Genomic DNA, 13,813 nt, shown 5'->3' on the forward strand with positions numbered 1-13,813 from the left:
AGACCAAAAGGCCTGGGGAGTTAAGTCTCCATGTTCGGTCATCTATTTAAATACATTCATTCATAGTTCCTCACTGACTTTGAGGTTTTAGTTCAGGTGAAAAAATTCATTAACCTAAACTTACAAAAACGGACACCTGTGTGGCTTAGTCGGTTGAGCATCCGACTCTTGATTTCTGCTCAGGTCATGATCTCAGTCTTTGGACTGAGCGCCACCTCAGGCTTTTCACTCAGTGAGGAGCCTGCTTGAGAATCTCTCCCTCTCTGTATGACCCTCCCCCGACTCATGTTCTCTCTAAAATAAATAAATAAATCTTTTCTAAAAATCTAAAAAAACTCTAGTCAGGAGAAGAACAGAGGTCAGGACTCATGCTTAAGAAGCTCATGCATCTAGCATCAAAGATACAAAAGAAAAGGGAAAAAAGGTGTAAGGAGTGGATGAGAGGAGGAGTATGGAGGAAAGAAAAAGTAAGAGAGAAATGGAAGCACCATACAATGCCAGAGGAGAGTGTGGTGTCCAGCAAAAAAGAGAGCAAAGAGCATGCTCGTGTGTAGGAGACTGAATTTCTAGAATAGATTCTATGGAGTGTGTAGATATCAAACAGTAAAATCTTTTTTTTTTAACAGCTTTATTGAAATATAGTTCACATATCATACAATTCACCCATTTAAAGTTTACAATTCAATGCCTTTTAGTATATTCACAGATATGTGCAACTATTACCACAGTCAATTTTAGAACATTTTCATCACCCTAAAAAGAAATTCCATATGTTTTAGCTATCATTCCCCTAAATGTTCTCCCCCCTCTTCTCATCCTAGGCAGCCATTGATCCACTTAGTGTTTCTGTAGATTTCCCTGTTCTGAATATTTCAAATGAATAGATACATGTAATATGTGGTCTTTTGTGGCTGGCTTCTCTCAATTAGCTTAATGTTTTTAGGATTCATCCATGTTTTGTCATGTATCAGTACTGTGTTCTTTTCCATAGCTGAATAATGTTCCACTGTATGGATAAATAAACCACATTTTAATATCCATTCATTAGTTAATGGACATTTGGATTTTTTCAGTCTTTTGACTATTATGAATAATGCTGCCATAAACATCCATGTACAAGTTTTGGTGTGAACATATGTTGTCATTCTCTTGGGTATATATCTAGGAGTGAAATTGCTGGGTCATATAATAACTTTATGTTTAATCATTTGAGGAACTATCAGACTGTTTTTCAAAGCAACTGCACCTCTAATTGTGAAGTCCTAACATAGTGTTGAAGGTTATGAAGAAGAGATGTGTACCTATCCCTTTAAGATGGGGATTTTAGAGCTCTGAAGATTTTGGAGACAATGTGGCTGAGCTTGAAACTTGGCTTTGTCACTTGCTGACTATATGACCCCAAGGAAAGTTGCTAATCTTTTCTATTCATAAATTTCCACCTCCACAAAATGGGCAAGATCATAGTAACTACCTCAAACAGTTGCTGTGGATCTTAAAGGAGGTACATGTGTGGAGGACTTGCAGTGATCACTGGCACACAACAAGCACTATATTGGTGTCAGCCTTCACCAGGGATTTCTACACTGAAGAATGTGTTATTTAACAGAGTAACAGGGCTGCTATGGACTGAATTGTGTCCTTTCACCCAGAATTCATATGTTAAAGCCCTCACCCCCAATGTGGTGGTATTTGGAAATCGGGCCTTAGGGAGGTCATTAGGTTTAGATGAGGTCATGAGGGTGGAGCTTTCTAATAAGAAATTAGTGTTCTTATAAGAAGAGACTCCAGAGAGCTAGCTAGCTTCCTTTCTCTCTCTCTCTTCTCCATATAAGGGCATGGCAAGAAGGCAGACATCTGGAAGCCAGGAATAGAGCCCTCACTGGGAAATCAAATCAGTCGGCACCTTGATCTTGAACTTCCCAGCCCCAGGAACTAAGAGAAATAAATTCCTTTGTTTAAGCATTGAGTCTATGGCATTTTGTTATTGCAGCCCAAGTTGACCAATACAAGGACTCAAGGTATTTTTCTTTTTCTATATTGGAGAAGCCTATACATATTTAAAAGCAGAGTGGCAAAAACTAATGGGTAGAGTCTGAAGATCCTTGAAATGGAAAGGTGAAATATCTATGGTTTTTTATGGGCTCCAAACTTCTACTCTGGAATTCACAACTTGCACTTTACTAAAGTTGGTGGGATCCTGATCACTTATTTTCTATATTGCTTTAGAATTGAATTCTAGGGGCCACAAATATCAAATATTTCATAAAGGGCAGGTGACTGGTGGATAGCAATAGTCTTGTTTCGCTTTGCTTTATTTTGCTTTGTTTCAGAAATGAGCTTTTTGCACGTCTAACAAAACAACATCTTACTTTCAACTGTAAAATTGAATTCCTATTCCCTGCTTTTTCCTAGTATTATGACTGAGATTAACGGTAATGTGACAGAAGATGGATGCTGGTGCCATGTATCTTACATTTCCTAATGAACACTGGTTATTTACCACTTTTTATCTAGTGCCCAGCATTGTACTCCATGCTCTGCAGGGAGTATGCATAGAAAAAAAAAGTAGAATAAATTCTTTTAAACTTAAGGACATTACATTTTATACTATAAACAAACCACAAATTCAGGATTAATTTAACACCATTACAAAACAACATTCCAGTAAGTTTCAGCAACTATCCTACCAAAAGAGATATAGAAACGGGAAACAAGAACAATTCAAACATGTGAAGAACTAAAATGGAGAAAACATCTAAATTGAAACATGGAAATAAGTTTGGAGATGAGCTGTACAGTTGATGGATCAATGGGGGTGGAGAGAAGGCAGAAAGACAATTTCAGGTATTGGTTATAAAACACACAGAGGCCAGAAACTTGGACATTATAGGTAAGGGTTAGCACATTGTGGTTTGAATGTCATAGAGGTTATTATGCTGGGAGAATGCTCACAAAATTCTTATTCCCTGGTGATTTCCAAGTCTCTTCTCTTTCTCTTGTCATGCAGATGAACATGTGGGTCTTGAAGAAGTTGGTGGCAAGAAGTCATTGACCAAATAAGAAGTTCATTCAAAATACTAATTTTTAGGCTGCTCCTTGAAACACATGATATTGTGCATCTTCCTTCATGTACCCTTTTTCTCCATTATAGCACAGACAAGGTAGAGATTTCTAATAGATGGCCAGAATTCTGCTTTTGAAAATATGTTTATGTCTGTTTTATTTTATTGGACTTTGAAAATACAATCTTTTGATTTAAAAGATAAGAAGGAAGAATTAGGAAGGAAGGAAGGAAATTTGGACAGAAGGAAGAAAAGAAGGGAAGATGGGAGGGAAATACAGGTTTATTTACATGATTTGTTCTAAGTTCTTCTTTCTGTCTTTATCACTTTCCTGTCGTCTGCTTAAATATCTCAGCCTCCCAGCATGTGCTGAAGTGGGAAGCCGTGGGTTGGAATGTTCCAAAGCAAAAGAGGATGCTCTGCATTGGCCATGTAAGCTGTTGGCTACTTATGGCTCAGCTGAAAGTGACAGCAATTCCCATCAAGGCCATGGCTGTTAACTGTAAATATCCCCTGCACAGAACTGCTTTCTTTCTCTAGCTCTATCCCACAAATGATTCTGGAAGCATAAGATTTACTAAGTTGACTTTTAAGAAGTAAAAGCTGATGGTAGTTCATAGGATGCCTTGCAAAATTGAGCAGTGGACGTGGAGAGCATCTCCTGCAACTGAGTAGACAGACATATTACAGGCTGGGATTCTGGGGTCGATGTCACTGATGGGAAACTGGATGAAGAAAATCCAAGATTCATTAAAGGATTGTGTCTTCCTCCAGGGGGAAAAATCTGCAGAGGGGACTGTGACATTTCATGTTAGGGTAATGTGGCATGGTGAAATAGACCAAAGGACTGGTTATATCAGGGCTATACTTAGGGGACATGAGAGGTAGAGAAAATCTGAGTGTGTTCTATCTTCCTCCTCCTATCATCTCCTCATTATATTTATAGAACAGTAAATACAGATCAAAATAAATATCAAAACTATCCTTGAAGGGTAATTATAATAGTATATAAGAATATTGCTAATAATAATAATAAATAATAGCTATTATAATTATTTGAAGAGCAACATGAAAACTAAATGTGCAAATATGGACATAAAGATCAGTGAGTCAGCTCTAAAAAGAGGTAATAGATAGAAGGTAGGGTGGGTAAAATTATGGAGATTAATATATCACATAATAATTATATCATTAATATACATTATAAATACAATATACATATTATATGTACATTATATACCATATATATATACACACCATACATATATATACCATACATACACACACACACACACACACACACACACATATATATATATATAAAATGGCATTTTGTATTTGAAAAAACACTGCCTCTTCCCATTGGCTACCTTCCTGAGTTACTGCCATTTTGCTTGCGGTATGGTCTCCTTCAACTATGAGTGCCATCCTTCTCATTCAGCAGATTCTGTAAATGACATTGAGGTTCCAATTAGGGCAGGTCTATGTAAATATTCATATATATGGATATATATATGCACATTTTATATATATATATGTGTACATATATGTATATGCAACGTGTATACATATGTGTGTGTGTATATATAATGTGCATATGTATATCCATATATACACATTATATATGTGACAGCTCCATGGAACATAGTAATTAGACTTTTATTTTTTAATGTGCATTCTAAGCTGAGAGCTTTCCCTGTCCTAATCCCTTTGATTTATGTTCAGGAAATGGATTCACTAGATGGAATTTAAAATTCTTCAGTGTGTTCACATTGTATACCCTCTTTCACCTCGTCTGCATCCTGCTGAATCAACACTTGAATTACTGTTAAACGGAAGGAGACTCCAGTGAAGATCCTGAATCCTGACAGGCATCAACTTGAAAGGGGTTGGAAAGCGCAAGAGTCACGGTATCACTTAATGATGGATGGAAGAAGAGGGATCAAGGGCAGAGGGGACTGCGGTAAGCTTATTTCAATTGCAAGTTTTAGCCATCTGAGACTCCAGGGTGGGAAGAACCTCCCAGAGATCAATCAGTCCATTCTTCTGCCTTTGGGCAGAGCCACACCTAGGTAATTCCAGACTGATGAGATGCTACTTCCGTTAGGATGACGGCGCGATTGTGCTGACCAAAAAGTACTTCAACTAGAATTACTAATGACTCATGCGCTTCAGAGTCACGATGTTGTCACTTATAGCTTAATTAGCACCTTTTAAACCACATCATATTTTACTACATTTCTCATTGTCAGTTAGTTGTAACTAATGGGAAAAACCTAAATCCTAAACAACTTCATTATTTAAAATATTAAAAGGAATAAGCCAGACACATTATGTTGGATACAGAAACTGTAGTAGTAGGATTTGTTTCAAACAGAGATGAACTATATAAAAATGCTCAATTTTTTTAAAATGTTGAATCTAGCCCAGACTATTTAAATACAAGAGAATATGAATCATTTATATTTTTATGAATAAACATTAGAAGACCCTAATAAATGGATTTATTTTCAAACAGATGTACATGAAAAATACTTTCACGTAAGTAAGGAAAAGCAAAAGTTCCAGTATTATTATTCATGCTAAAGATGTTTAAAATGGGAACAATGGAGGAACGCCTCGGTGGCTCAGTTGGTTAAGATTAGTGTTTGCCTTTGGCTCAGGTCATGATCCCAGGGTCCTGAGATCAAGTTCTGCATCAGGCTCCCTGTTCAGCAGAGAGCCTGCTTCTCCCTCTGCCTGCTCTGCCTGCTGTTCCCCCTGCTTGTGCTCTCCCTTTCACAAAATAAATAAATAAAATCTTTTTAAAAATTGAAAAAAAAAGGATAGTAAAGTTTCTATCTCTATCATCTATCTATATTTATGTGCATTTTTTAAATTTTTAAGCTATTGCTTTTTCCCCCTTTTTTTCTGCACTCTCAAAAGATTTTGCTGTATTTATTAATTAATTTATTTAAATGGTAGACTATTATTTATTTTTTTTATGAGCAGTTTTAGGCTTATAGAAAAATTGAGTGGAAAGTACAGAGTTCTCAGATACCCATTCACTCCTCCTGATACTAACACTGTTAGTGTTTTGGATTTTCAGCATTCTAATACATGCAGAGTGGTATCTGATGGTTTAATTTGCAATTTCTTAATGCTCAGATGGCCAACACCTTTTCATATGCTTATTAGCTATCTGTATATCTTCTTGGGGAAACTGTCTGTTCAGATCTTTTGCCCATTTCTGAATAGGTTGTTTGTTTTCTTGTTGAGAAGGGTGATATACAGATAGGCCTTTCTTAATGTGACAATAGGGTGTGTGTGGGGAGGGATTCTCTAGACCTTGCTAGGTCTGCCTCTTAGTGGGCAAGCCTGTGTGTCTGGGCTGTGAGTACTTCTCATTCCCCCTTCTCCACCCTTCTTAGGTGGACAGGATGGCTATAGGGGGCTGGAGCTGGAGATTTCCCTCCCCCTAGGTCAGTTAGACTCTGATAAAACTCTAGTAGGTTAAGCTCTGGTAAAATATTTCCTCTTGAGGACAGCCTTTATTTATTTATTTTATTTTTAAAGATTTATTTATTTATTTTAGAGAGAGAAAGCACGCAAGAGCAGGAGGGGCAGAAGGAATCTCAAGCTGACTCCTCACTGAGTGTAGAGCCTTGAGGTGGGGTTCAATCTCATGACCCTGAGATCATGACCTGAGCCAAAATCAAGAGTGAGCCACTTAGCCAACTGCACCACCCAGGTGACCCTGAGGACAGACTTTACTAAGAACAGAATGCTCTGAACATATTTCCGAATGTCTACCCTGCCCGCATCCTTTTGGAAACACAAGGGGATTTTTTTCTCAGATCTTCACTATGAAAACCTGGTAGGGTTCCTGCAGGTGAAATCCACAAAAGTGTGGGGCTCCTACAAGACTGGGCCTCCATGGGATTTTTAACTCTCAGCCTTGTCTCCATCAAGCATCCAGAAATTTGTTAATCATAATTTAGATTTTTCTACTCTAGTACTGGATCCCATAAAGGTTTCTGCTCCTGGGTTTCTGTTCAGGTAGGTTGTGATTCTCTGTATCCACCTAGTTCTCCAGTTTAGGGATATATACCTATTGTGTGACTTGAATTCTCTGGCAGATCTAAGAAGAGTTCTAGATTTTTAGGTTGCTCAGGATTTTTTCCTCTTGTGAGGATTTAAGTGACAACCTTTGTGCTCCTTACATGCTGGACCAGATACCAGATGTACCCAAAATATTTATTTGCTAGAAAATTAACCTGGTCTTCCATTGGTCTGGTTAATGGTCTCACATTCATACTTGTTGTTTTCATATTCTCACAAAGCCTTTTAAATCATGTTATTTGGGGGGCACCTGGGTGGCTCAGTTGGTTAAGCGTCTGCCTTTGGGTCATGTCATGATCCCAGGTTCCTGGGATTGAGCCCCACATTGGGCTCCCTGCTCTGCGGGTAGCCTGCTTGTCCCTCTCCCTCTGCCCCTGCTTATGTTCCCTCTCTTGCTGTCTCTCTCTCTGTCAAATAAATAAATAAAATCTTAAAAAAAAAATAATCGTTATTTTCTTGTCAACAGTAGTTATTTTTTCTTAAGTTACTATCAAGTGACAATTTCATAAAAAAGATCTTACTTTCACTGACATGCATTTTTGTCAATCAACGTCATTAAGATGTTTTAATGATATCAAAACCTCGGGGTATCTCAAGATGATGCATATTTTCTCTGTGAGTTTAAATTTTCCAAATTTTTATTAAATATATCTGCTCTATAAATCCATCAGGGATGTAGAAACTCTCAAATCACACATAAAACTAAGTCTGAAACTATTAACTAACCTGAATCAGTGAATTTATAAGTCTACAGTAAAATCATAATCATGATGTAGTGACAAATGAGACTATAAAAATGTATTCATTTCCTACTGAGTTGTCATTTTCTTTATTTCTATAATTGATCACTTAGATTGCTGTGGCTGCTAATTGAATTATATTTTAAAATACATACTCTTTATTTGGACTAGTGGAAACAGTGAGCCACGTAGATGATGACATAATTACACACCTAGTTTTCCTTTTTATAAATGATTTTTAAATGTCAGCAATCATATAAATATATATATACACATACACATATGTATGTGTATATATATTTTCTTTTTGTAATTGTAGTCTCTATGTCAGCACTTCTTCAAACAGCGTATTTTTCTCAGCTGGAATTTCACACCTCTTTACTCACTCACGCACTTACTTCACCAGTGAGGATAATAAATATGATGTAGGGCTCAAGGTTATTCCCTCTTCTGGTTTGTCTTTCCATTTGTGACAAAAAAAAAAAAAATGATAACCTTACCTAAAATGTATTAAGTAAAAAACAAAAAAATAAAAATTACTAATTAGTTGATTTAATGAATAAGGCAAAAAGAGCAATTCTTTCTCTGCTCCTTGCCCCCTATTTATGCCATTAATAATCCACTTTTAAACATTTGATGAGGAGAAAAGCACCTATTATCTAAATGACTAATTTAGAAAGCAGTTTTTAGAATGCTTGCAAAATGCCATGTACTTGTACAATCACTGCCATTTTTAAAACTCTCTATGTGTCTGGCTAGAGTTTAAGACATTATAGAGGTACTACAAATAGATTTCCAAGTTAAAAGTTGGTCACACTGTCTTTAACTTCCATTAATGGTTATGTGAAATAAGTTAACCCAAACCTGAATATATGGAGCAACTAAAATTGCAGAAATAGAGACATGATATGATAAGAGGAGACATCTTGTCTTCCTATACAGAAGTCATTGAGAATCAATGGGAGTATCCTTTGTTGGAAAAAAAAAATCATGTGCTAAAATTAATGTGGATATACATTTTTATAATTTAATAAAGAGTAGCTAACATCTCTGATTTTATTATTGGTAAAAGAGAAGCTACTTTTGTGGGCGGGCGTGTGTGTGTAATATCAACACCTATGAGACAGATAACCAATAAAGAAATGTAGGGATGTTGAGGATTTATAGTTTGTACCATAAAGTTTTGCTGTGGAGGGCAGTGAGCGGCATAACTGAGCTATTGATTGCTGAATATAATCACTTTGTTCTGTGAAAGTTCAAAGGGTTCACTTTAAATAAAATCTTTATTCTTGGAGCAAAAAGTCTTTATATTAAGATAGACTGAACCAAAGGCATTTAGCACTGCTAACTTTAAGTCATTTGGTTTGGCACTGAACATTGCAGGCCAAATCTCCCCTGGAGAGATGCTTTGGCTTTTTAGAAAAACAAAACAAAATAAGATCATTCTGTCCACCTTGCTGATGGTTCTTTGGTCAGCCTGACTGAGGCATACGCTACATACTCAACAGTCCACAAAGATGAATCTCTCTGCTCCCTTGTTACTATGTCAATTACCTGGTCTCCCTAGCCCCGTATGCTTATGTCTGAACTGATCCTGTGCTAATCTCATTTTTGAGGCTTTGACAATAATAGCAATCACAGGGAATGCCTACTTAATGCTCACTCTATGCCAGCCTCCTAAGTGCTTTGTAGGTATTAATCTTTTAATCTCCATGGCAATCCTATGAGACGTGCTGTTATTGTTACTTTTTTACAGATGTACAAGAAGAGCAACCATCTGTAGTAGGTTCTATTATTATTTCTATTATACAGGTGTAGGTCCTATTAGTATCTCCATTTTGCAGATGAGCATACTGCAGCACAGAGTGGTTAAGTAAACCCAGACATTTTGTTTCCTGAGTCCCTCCTCTTTACTTCATCAGCAAGCCTCAATCTTGCCTTGGATGCTGTTGGCTCAGTGGGTTTGATTTTCAGCTTCTCTGATGGACTTGATTTGGCTCTTGATGTTCTTTTCCTATGTGAAGTCCATTAAAAATCATCCTCTTAAAAAATACCAGTCTATCGCCTCTTCATTGATACAAACGATTGTCCATGTAGTATGAATGTGTGTGTTTGTGTACATGCATGTACATGGATGTTCACAAGATTAAGCTTGGGGGTGGTATGGGATCTTGGAAAGCTACCTCTTATGAACACCAGGAAGTCGAATAAAGAGCAGTTGAAGAGTGCCAAAGAAGATCCAATCCTCCACAACCAAGAGTTCAGCACAACAAGCCCTTAAACATGGTCTTGGTGATGTTTTCCTCTCAAAGCAAGTGTAGTGTGGATTTCCCCACACCTTGGCACAGGTCACCTGATATGTCTGCAGTCGAGGTTAAACATCAGCTCTGGAAGAAAGTTATTCAAGACTCTACAAGCAGTTAAATAAAAGTACGTAAATAGAGAATTTGGATACTATTATCCAACTTCAAAATCTGCCTTGTTTTATGTGGTTTTAATTTTCAGTTTTATTCACAGTTCATCACCCAGTCAAGATACCTGCAAATTCAAATCTTGTTGGGTACAATAGCAAAAAGGACAAAAAAAAAAAATCTGTACCCATAAGTTATGTCACATTCTCTTTCTCTATCTTAAATTTATTTCCTTCCTTGAGCTTGGGTGAAAATAAAGAAGCCAGGTGATGATGTTTAAGGTAATCGAAATTAATAGAAATGTGATGGTTTGCTGGCATTTATAAAATATTTTAAAGATGAATCAAAGCACAGATACACATATGCAGAGAAATATGGCTTAGCATTCGAATAAGATAATTGCATTATAATTAACCTATACGGAGTACTTAGTATCTTTTAGACACTATTCTAAATGCTTTATATTTCTTAACTAATTTAATCTTTGTAACAAGCCTACTAGAGAGATTTGATTAGCTTCCTGTTAAGAAGAGACAATGTGCTCCAGCTAGGAGGGAAGAGAGTCAGGATTGACACCCAGGCAGCACAGCTCCGAGGCCAGGCTCTTAACTACTATAGCTCCCACTGCCTTTTCTGCAACCTTCAAACATTGATGCTGGCGGAGTCTCCACGTTCTGTTTCTGAAAAGGGGAGGGAATATGAAACTTTGAGGAAAGAACCTTCAGCATATCAGTCTTCACTCACCTTGCCCAGGGCAGGAGGAATGAGGTGCTTACCATGAGTCAGGCAGCAGGAACTCAGTGCCTCTCCCAGGCTCCTTCCCGTTCAGAACTAGCCTCTCCTCTCTGCAGGGCATTTCCCTTCTCTACCCTCTTTGCGGCCAGGTCAGCATGGCTATGTTCAGGGAGGCCTTAGGCGGTCCCGCTCTCATGCTGGTGATTGATGTGGGATAAAAAATAGCAAGCTCATTTAGAGCTGCATTCTCGAATCAGCTAGATTATTGACATTGTGTTTTCCTTGTGCTTAAAAGCTATGTTTATTTCTCAATTGATTCTAATTTGGGAGCCTCAAGAAAGGGTCCTAAAACTTAGTGCACCTCTGCCATAGTTCTCATGACCTTGATTATGTTCATTCTTCCCGACAAGGCATTCTTGGCATTTGAGTAGCAAAAACAAGTATTAGTCTATGGGTTTATGGGTAAGGTGTAAGGAAGCTGACTGGGTCTGTGTTCTCTAGGTCAGGTAAGAGTCCTGAATGATTCAGCTTAGCTCAATGGAATTCTCCATTGGATTGTCAGCCCTAATGGTAGTCAGGTGGTCACTTTCCAGGTGAATTCCATGCGTGTGACTTCCTGAGGGATCTCAAGTGTAGGGCAAGATGGAGAGGACCTCATCTTCTCTTTCTCAGAGACAGAGCAAAAAGATGAGCATAACTTCTATAAAGAAGCAAAAAGGAGGAGATAATCCAGTGCCAATGCACTTCTGTCTCTCTTGCTGCCTTCAAGTCTTCTTAGTGGAAGTAAGATCTTTCCATAGAAACTCAGGCATGAAATCTCAGGTGGATGAATGCTTTTTATGACCAGTCATAGGTAATAAATAGGTCCTGTGGTCTCTTTAAGTGAGCAAACAAGTTTCAATTTAGTAATTGCTATTGTTTGATATAATGTATTAATATTTTCTGTAATATTCATTTAGGGGAAGATTTTCTTTTCACTCCCCTGAGGCTGGCAGCCTATAGCCCCAGTCTTTTCAGAAAGCTAACCACTGTCTCTATTGCTCATCTCCCCACCACTCCCTTTTCCATTGTCACCAGGATTAGCGCAGAGGGAGATGCAAAGGAGAAAGTCAAGAGATGAGGAAGGTTCTTACCTACGTGGCCATGTGGATCTGGCTTCATGTTCTTGGCAGGTATTCAAACCCATCTCCTTCTATCATGGGGGCCTTCCTGAGTTTCTCAACTTTTCCTCTGGAATATTCAGCTGTATTTTCCATGATCTGGGCCATCAGAACTCCTGTCAGCCTCTGATTTCTGGTGGTCGTTTTAGATCAGCTCTCCTGTCGGTCCTATCATCCTTACAGGTGGTCTTCTTAGGGAGTGTCAGGTGGCTGTGTCTTTATGGTCCCGTTCTAGATCATGAGCACGACTCACGCATTATTGTAGAATTGTAGATAACGTCAACATGGCCTCCCATTTCTTTTCCTGTCCCACTGTTTCCGGCTGAAAGCTACAAATTCTTGCCTTTAAAGTCCTTAGTATTTGTTAGGCTCATGCTCACTGCATGCCCTCTGACGCTTGGAATCCATCTCACGCTGTCTGAGTGGCTCTGTTGAAGCTTATGTGTTGCAATGAGGGGCAAAGGGGTTTGGATGGAGAATAAACTGGCAGTACTCCACTGATTTCTCAAGAATTTCTTTAGAAAGGAAAAAAAGAATCTCTTCTGACCATCACAACCTTGGTCATCTTGTATACGTGCCCAGGGTGGTATCCTATATATTTTTTATTTTCACTGCTTCTCCGCCACCTACTTTGAAATACTGATAAGACTTCCTGTCTTATTGCTCCCTATATTGCCTTGATGAAAACATTCAAGTTAACATCCAGTTTCATGAGCTCTCATTTTTTCGGACAGAAGAGAGGAGAGAAAGAAAGGAGGAATAGTTTTTCTTTAGAAGCCCCCACAGGCAATGTGAGCAAATAGGGTTTCCCTTTTCTTATCGCAGTGGAGGACAGAGGAGAGGTGAAGAAGGAAGATGGAAGCTTCCTTATCGCTTCTGGCTGACACTCTCTTCTAGGTAGGAAAATGCAGAGAGAAATGGCTCCAAGCTCCTTGCCAGAGTGATGGTTTCCTACTCAATAGTCATTTTTTCTCCTTTTCTTACTAATAAGCCTGACTTATTTTTTTAATTTAATTTAATTTTATTATGTTATGTTAGTCACCACACAGTACATCATTAGTTTCTGATGCAGTGTTCCATGATTCATTGTTTTCATATAACACCCAATGCTGCACGCAGTACGTGCCCTCCTTAATGCCCATCACCAGGCTAACGCATCCCCCCACCCCCTCCCCTCTAGAACCCTCCGTGTGTTTCTCGGATTCCATAGTCTCTCATGGTTCGTCTCCCCCTCCGATTTCCTCCCTTCATTTTTCCCTTCCTTCTCCTAATGTCCTCCATGCAATTCCTTATGTTCCACAAATAAGTGAAACCATATGACTTTCTCTGCTTGACTTATTTTTTAAAGATGTATTTATTTATTTTAGAGAGAGAGTGTGTGAGAGCAAGGAGAGAGGCAGAAGGAAAGGGAGAGAGAGAATTCTCTCTCTCTGCTAAATGCGGAACCAGACACAGGCCCCGATCCCAGGACCCTAAGATCATGACCTGAGCCAAAATCAAGAGTCTGCCACTTAACCAGCTGAGCCACCCAGGTGCCCCACTCATAAGCCTGATTCTGATGGGTCAGCAACAAGCCCAGTTTAGAAACCACAAAAACAAAAACA

General features: G+C 38.4%; 1 long non-coding RNA gene across 2 annotated transcripts; it reads right to left on the reverse strand.

Annotated features, from left to right (window-relative positions):
- Nucleotides 1-629: 629 nt before the first annotated feature.
- Nucleotides 630-12,632, reverse strand: LOC141370159 (uncharacterized). 2 transcript variants are annotated; one of them, XR_012373979.1, is made up of 3 exons: nucleotides 12,183-12,632; nucleotides 10,087-10,290; nucleotides 630-4,509 (listed from the first exon to the last, which is right to left on the reverse strand). It is a non-coding gene; the product is annotated as an uncharacterized lncRNA (long non-coding RNA). The 2 variants fall into 2 exon arrangements; XR_012373978.1 differs by lacking the exon at nucleotides 630-4,509 and adding an exon at nucleotides 10,814-10,994 and having other exon boundaries at nucleotides 4,543-10,290.
- Between the last annotated feature and the right edge of the window lie 1,181 nt (nucleotides 12,633-13,813).

This window comes from Callorhinus ursinus, unplaced genomic scaffold (genome assembly GCF_003265705.2).
Source record: "Callorhinus ursinus isolate GAN/ISIS: 27379988/994484 unplaced genomic scaffold, GSC_fseal_2.0 scaffold2, whole genome shotgun sequence".
Lineage (NCBI taxonomy): Eukaryota > Metazoa > Chordata > Mammalia > Carnivora > Otariidae > Callorhinus > Callorhinus ursinus.